This window comes from Sciurus vulgaris, assembly GCF_902686455.1.
Source record: "Sciurus vulgaris genome assembly, chromosome: 11".
Classification (NCBI taxonomy): Eukaryota; Metazoa; Chordata; class Mammalia; order Rodentia; family Sciuridae; genus Sciurus; species Sciurus vulgaris.
In genome coordinates, this window is record NC_136472.1 from 21,976,228 (window position 1) to 21,983,999 (window position 7,772).

Below are 7,772 nucleotides of genomic sequence, written 5' to 3' on the forward strand. Positions count from 1 at the left end.
TGGTAATTTAGCACTTTAACTCTAGGAGTCACCAGGACTGAGAGAAGGGCAGCATTAGCCTGAGCTACACATAATAATATGGGCGATACATCGTGTACATTTTCATTTGCCACACAAAATCAACTTGTGAACTAAATGACATTATATAATTTTGTAGACAAAGAGAGAAGTCAAGATCAATTAGTTTTATCTGGTTTATACAAGCCAAACCAAGTATAGTCTCCCTGATTTAAAATTCATATTAAAATGTTTTCAGTTGCAAAATGTTTTCTCCTTTTGAAATCTAAAGTGATTTTAAGAAAAATAAATGTAACACAGAGTTCATTCAAAAAATTGTGGTGTGAAAACCATATTAAATATATATATAGTTAATATTAAAAAAACTGTGGTGTGCATTAATTTATTACTGTGTCCTTGACATCCTTATTTCTCAGACTGTAGATCAGGGGGTTCAACATGGGGATCACCACTGTGTAAAACACAGAGGCCACTTTGACCGTGTGCCTGGAGTTCTTGGAGTTGTGCACACAGTAGAGGAAGAATATGGTGCTGTGGAAGATGGAGATGACCGTCAGGTGAGAGGCACAGGTGGAGAAGACTTTGCGATGCCCACTGGCTGATCGCATCTTCAAGGCAGTGGTGATAATAAACATGTAAGAGGTAAGAATGAGGAGCAATGTGCCTATCTCATTAAAAGTGGCAACAGTGAAAAGCAGCAACTGACTGAGATAAGAATCAGAGCAAGAGAGGGATATCAGGGAGGATAACTCACAGAAGAAGTGATTGATTACATTGAAGCCCTGAAAATATAATTTTAAAGGAGAACATGTAAGGGTCAAGGAACACGTGACTCCCCATGCATAAGATCCAAACACCAGCATGACACAGAGTCTCTGGGACATGACCACTGTGTACAGCAGTGGGTTACAAATGGCCACAAAGTGGTCATAGGCCATCACAGCAAATAGAATCAATTCAGTAACTAAAAGGTGCAAAAGAAAGAGAACTGCACCATGCACCCTGAAAGCGAAATGATTCAGTCTTCTACCAGTAGATTCACCAGCATCTTAGGAGCAATGATAGAGGAATAGCAGAAATCCGCAAATGAGAGGTGACTGAGGGAAAAATACATGGGAGTGTGCAATTTTGGGTTAATTCTGATGATCACAATCATCCCAAGGTTCCCTACCACACTGAAGGTGTAGACTGACAGAAGTACCAAGAAGAGGGGACTCTGCAGTTCTGGGTGATCCGAGAAGCCCAAGAGGGTGTAGGTGGCTTGGGAGGTTACATTTCTCTCTTTTAGAAACATGTTTTCTTTCAGTGAGATCTGAAAATCATCTTGGAAATAAAAGAAGGAAAACGACTGACACCAAAATCATGCTTAATCACCCCCTCAGCAGAATATGAGGTGAAAGTCTTTTATGATTCCCAAAAGTATCCAGTATCAAGACAGAAAGAATTGAAGTTTCAGAAATATGATTTGAGTGAATTTTACTTTCTCAGAAACTGTACTACTAATTATTCTCATATTCTGCAATGTAATTTGAAAATATTAAAAGATAATCATTATTAGCTCAGCAGTTTGAACAGAAACATGTGATCAATTCTTCATGTACAATATTCATATTTCAGTGAGCTTCAGTAACTCTTCAAGAATAATGTCTAGCAAAATGAAATAGTTATTTTGGTTCTGTGATTACTCATAAAAAGTGCAAGCATTTGAAATAGATTCTATAATTAGTTTTTCTAATTATGATTTTTGCTTACATTATGACACTCCAAAAGAATAGTCCATCTAATTTTCATTTATATCCGTGGTTTAATTATTCATTTAGCATCTTAATCATTATTCTGCCTTAAATTGAATATATCAGACATAGGAGTCTGTAATTTCCTTTTTTTAGTATCAAAAATTATCTGTTAAACTGCTCTGCTCTCTGGATGGTCAAAGGGAAACTTGAAGAAGCCATAATTAGCTGAGGCAGGAGTATTGCAAGTTTGACCCTAGCCTCAGTAACTTATAGACACTGTCTCATATTTTTAAAATAAATACAGGGCATGGGGATATAACTCAGTGGCAGAACACTAACCTTGCATGCACAAGCCTGTAGGCTCCATCCCAGCACTACCCACACCCCCCACAAAAATACCACCATGACTTGACCAAAAATTTACCAAAATTAGATCATCAATGAACCCAGTTTTCTTGAATCCCTATCAAATTGTTATCTGGTTTCCACTGCCATTTTGATTTGCATTGGAGATATAAAATTTAACATTTTAATTTATAAATATCACATTTTCATACTTATTTTTCTAATTATTATTATTTTGAGGTGGGGACTGGGGATTGAACTCAGGGGCAATTGACCACTGACCACATCCCCACCTCTATTTTGTATTTTATTTAGAGACAGCGTCTCACTGAGTTGCTTGGTGCCTTGCTTTTACTGAGGCTATCTTTGAATCTGTGATCCTCCTTGTCTCAGACTCCTGAGCTGCTCTAACTATTTTGATTACCTTTTAGAGAATCTTTAGAATGTCAAATGGGAAAGAAAGTGGTGTCTCAGAGATGTTTTGAATGTTGGCCCCAAGGTGAAACATACAGACTGGATATCACAGAAATGTCTCACTTGGATATGAATAGGCATGATGAAAATCCATAATCACCCACAAAGACATTTTCTCTTTCTTGGATCCTCTCTTCTTCATCCCATTAAGTCATCTGAAAAACTCATTCTGCCCCTCTAATTCCTGTCTGCTCCAACCCCCTGAAAAAATTGGAAGAAAATGGTAAGATGTTGTCACTAAATTGAGAAGACATCCAGGAGCAAAAGGTTATTGTCACAGAGAGATTGTAGGGCTTTCTCTGATTGGTGCTCAGGTATCATTGTCAGATAGATTAGAGAACCCTAGTTAAATTTGAGTCTCAGATAAATGATGAATTTTTTCTGTATGTCCTAAATATTGCTTGGTGTACACTCAGAGAAAATATTTGTTTATCTGACGTTCAAATTCAATTTGGTATCCTCTGTTTTTTCTAAATCTAGCAACCCTATATCCAGAACAACTTAGTATTTTATGGCAATCAGCACAACCAGTTCACCTGAGACCTTTCTTTAGTACTGTGAGCAGGGCTCCCTCAACCACATTTCCCTTAATGAGGACCCTTTCTCGTAAAATCATTTCTGGTAAAACTTCTTTGGTTCTATAATCAAGAGACAGTTTCCAGAGTTCCAACATGGAGGACTCTCTATGGGCCTGTGTTCAGATATCCAAGGACTTAAATATCTTTGGGAAGACAATCTTTTTGTAGTCAATTCTGTTTAAAATTATTTCTGATTGCTTCATCTTACTATTTCTAAACTTCAGTAGGACTTATCTTCTGTGATGCATTATTCTGTGTAATAGGAAGCTAACTTGTGAAATGTACCAGGTACGACAGAATCTCTGGCCTCCGTTCACTAGAAGCATCTCAATGACTCCACCCATTTGTGAAAAACAAAAATCTCCAAATTTATTTGAAGAAGAAAGATTCATAATCTTCTGTAAAGAACTATTTCTTTATTTCCCTGATTTGGATAGCTTTTTGTGTTTCTTCTGATTGTTACTTAAGACTAATGTACAATTTCCATATCAGGATACCTTTCCCTCAAATGATAATATTTTACAGATCGAACAATTTATATTTTCTTTAAATATGGGTAAATGTAATATTTAAAAATACTTCTTATAATTTTTTTCTAATAGTTCTTGTTTTGTCCCTCATTAATCAGCTTTATGTCCATGCTCCTAAAACATATTTAGATCATGTTCTCTTTATTAAATTTCCTTAGAAGGTTCACTTAGTCCTTTCAAATACATTTCATTTAAATACCTATTTCTCTTGCAAACTCCTTTAAATTCTACCACACACAAGGAGATATATATTCCTGAAAACTCACAGTGGCCTAACTTCTCCCACTCACAGTGTACTTCTTCAAAGCGAGTTTCTCCATACAAAGCTCTCAAGAAAGAGCATGCTTCCTATTCCCTCAGTAATCCCATACATAATGTGTGCAGTGGCTCAAAATTTCCCGAAATTGTTTTCCCATGAAAATCTGACAAAACCTAGATCATCTTCTAAAAACCTTCCTTAGAAAACATCATCTGCACTTTCTCAGACCTGTGAACTTGCCTCCCTGTGGCAAAGGCAGCCCCTCTGGTCTTGAGAGAGCTCATTTGGGGAGACACAGTACCCTTATTTCTATTCCATCTCCCTTTGGTGTCTAGTCCTAGAGGAAATTGGTTGCCTTACTCTCCAGGGGCCTCAAAACAGCAATTAAAACTAAGGACTCATTTCTGAAGTAATTCTTGTTTCATGGAAAATGTAAATGAAGTCAACAGCAGCTTTAGAAACATTTTATGTGAAAGTTAACTCAGTTGAATACCATCTCCCTCTGCTCCATGATTATTCTCCCACTCCACAATTTTTTTAGAATGACAAGTAGAGCAGAGATTATAATTTTTTTTATTTATTCAACAATTGTCTCAAATTTCTGCTATGCCTCTGTTCTTTGCAAAGTTTCAGTGCCCTTTTATTACTCTAACCAGCAGCAGGTAGATTCTGCCATTTATGTCCCTTGACTACTTGGTTACGTTCTTGCCAAAGATACTATGTGGATATCTTTCTTCATATATATTCAGTATAAGACTACAGATGCTTGGAATTTGTTTCTTCCTGTCCCAGGAGCTAAATCTGACTACAACTAGTATCTCCTGATGTCTAATGTTATTATAATATCTCAATATCCTATAAAATATATGCTATTATTCATACAATGATTTCTTCTTTGCTTCTGATTTAGAACATGACTTTCAGAAATTTATCCTGAATATTGCAATCCCAAATATCTACAGAAGTCAAAATTCTTGGTTCTTTTTCCATCTCCAGTGATATTTGTTTTGATTATGCTTTTGTTACTTTTATATTCATACATGTGTTTTCATATATGCCTAAGATGCTGTCCTATAATCACTCTTTACAAAAAGCAACATATATCTTTTTGGATATACATAAATATCATTGGATGGATACACTTTTTTTTCACATGTTTGAGAAAAAAGGGAATGTAAAATGCAGTCATATCACGTTACCAAAATGAATATGTTCAAATTAAATCAAAATAAATCAGTGAATACATTATATAGAGACCAAGTTATTCTCCAGTTAGTAAATGGAGTGCATATTTAAGATCCTAATACTGACTCCCCATGTCTGGTCTAGTGAATTTAATATATCTCAATTTTCTTCACAAATTTTAGTTCCTGTAACTATCAGTAACTTTTTATGTATCTATCTATTATCAAACAGATTTGTGAGATATCTCACCTATCTTTAGAGTATCATTTATGTTATTTATACATCAAAATATTACTGAGATAGGGAAACTTCTATGAAACACTTTATGATTCCTCCTGACTACATTCATTTTATGCATATTGTCACAATTTCTGCAAATTAACCCATACTTATCCATCACTCAGACCTTGGTGAGGTGTGGTTGTCTTTATGTACATTGCTGTGGTTTTCTCTCCAACCAAAATGTAGATTTCTGGTGATCAGAGAGGGTTTCCCCTGTGCCTGTCCTCATATATCCATGTGGTCTCTCAAGACTGGACATTACAGAGGAAAGTATCAAGCAGGACACTTGTATTTATTCCCTTCATCTGGAATGTTTGCTCTCACTCATTTCTCACCTTGTTAGGAATAAGAATGTGTCCAAAGTTAAGTTTACTTATTAATAGTCAAAGCTACTCAGGATCACAAAACTTATCTTCTACTCTTCTAGGTTTACCTTATCTAATAGTGCCCTTAGGGTTTTGGTATTACGGTATAAATAGTGATGAATTGGAAAGTATGAGTGAAATGTGAAAATTCAGTATAAAAAGAGTGTTAATATGGACTCAATATGGACTCAAATTCTTTCTCCTGACAAAATTCTACATAAGAACATTGATAACATGAATTTGTACCACAATTTATCTATTCTAAGACAGTTTCATCTCTTATGAAATCTCTATAGTTGAAGATATTTTACAATTAATAGTAAAGATGTCATTGTAATCTCAAATCATTAATTAGCAAAGTTTATTTCTTGCGAGCATGTGAACAGTACTGAATATACCTTGTCAAAATTTAAGCTCAATAAAATCTTGGGAGGTTAGAACAATGAGTAAGTGTTGAAATGTAGGAAAACAAGGATTGAAAAAGTGAAGATAAAATTTCCAAATTAAAAAATGAAGGTTGAAACACCAATTCTAGTCTTTTTGAATTGGGCCTATTGATTTTCTAACTTTTTATAAATACAAGGTTAGAAACTTCATTTTAAAAGCAAGTCCAAGTAGAAATGGTCATAATTCATGTGTATTTATAAAGGAAGAATCGATGTTCCACAGGAGAAAAGGCTGAATCAAGAAGTGTTCCTGAGAAACACAAAAAATGACAAAAATTATCTCATGAAGACCAAAATACACATGCAAGATGAAGGTTAGAAATTTACTTACAAGCAAAAGTATTTTATCCTCAGTGTACAATAGGTGTCACATGAATATAAGAAATTCAGGCATGTTAAAAGCAGTAGTCTGCTACTCATAATAATGGCATTTACCTGATTAACAGTGATGAATAAGAACAGATACAGAATCCATAGAAACAACTATAGAATGTATTATAAATAAGTGATTATAAAAAGTGTTTACCCATGACATAAAACTTTTCTCCTAAGATTTTTATGAAATTATTATTATTATGTTACACATTTTTCATCCCTTAACCCAAATTATTTCAACACCCTGGATAACATTTTGGAGTCCACCACTTTTCTAAGAGCTTCTTTCATATCCTTGTTCCTCAGGCTATAGATCAGGGGGTTCAGCATGGGGATCACCACAGTGTAGAAGACTGTGGTCACTTTGTCAATGTCCAGACTTGCGCCAGAACTGGGATGGCAATAAATGAACAGGATTGTTCCATGGAAGACGACGATGGCTGTGAGGTGGGAGGCACAGGTGGAAAAAGCTTTGAGCCTCCCCTCTGCAGAGCGCATCTTCAGGATGGTTTTGAGGATGAACAGGTAGGAGGTGAGGATGATGGTGATGGTAGTGACCTCATTGAACTTGACCACAATGAAGAGCAGCAATTCATTCACAGAGACATCAGAGCAAGAAAGATTCAAGAGTGGGGGTAGATCACAGAAGAAGTGGTTGATCACATTTGACTTGTAACCTGGGATCTCAAGAGTTAAGCAGAGATGAATGAGAGCAGACACTGATGCTGAGAGGTAACAGCCAGAGACCAACTCTGCACAGAGCTTCTGGGACATGATGACCATGTACAGCAGTGGGCTGCAGATGGCCACAAAGCGGTCATAGGCCATCACTGCCAGCAGGAAGACTTCTGTGATTGCGTAAGTACAAAATAAATAGAGTTGCACCATGCAGCCCTGGAAAGAAATGGCTTTGTCCTTGGTAAAGATGTTGGCCAGCATTTTGGGCACTATGATTGAGGAGTAGCAGAAGTCCACAAAGGACAAGTGGCTGAGGAAAAAGTACATGGGAGTGTGCAGGTGAGAGCTGAGCTGGATCAGTGTGACCATGACCAGGTTGGCCAGAACTGTGACTCCGTAGATGAGAAGGAACACCAGGAAGAGAGGGACTCTCAGCTTGGGGACATCTGACAATCCCAGGAGAATAAACTCAGTCACAGTGGTGCAGTTTTTCTCAGTCAT

General features: G+C 36.4%; 1 pseudogene across 1 annotated transcript; it reads right to left on the reverse strand.

The window, feature by feature from the left end:
* Window positions 1–321: 321 nt before the first annotated feature.
* On the reverse strand, window positions 322–7,772 carry LOC306638466 (annotated as a pseudogene). Its single transcript has 2 exons — window positions 6,837–7,772; window positions 322–1,330 (listed from the first exon to the last, which is right to left on the reverse strand). The product of its transcript is annotated as an uncharacterized misc_RNA (transcript).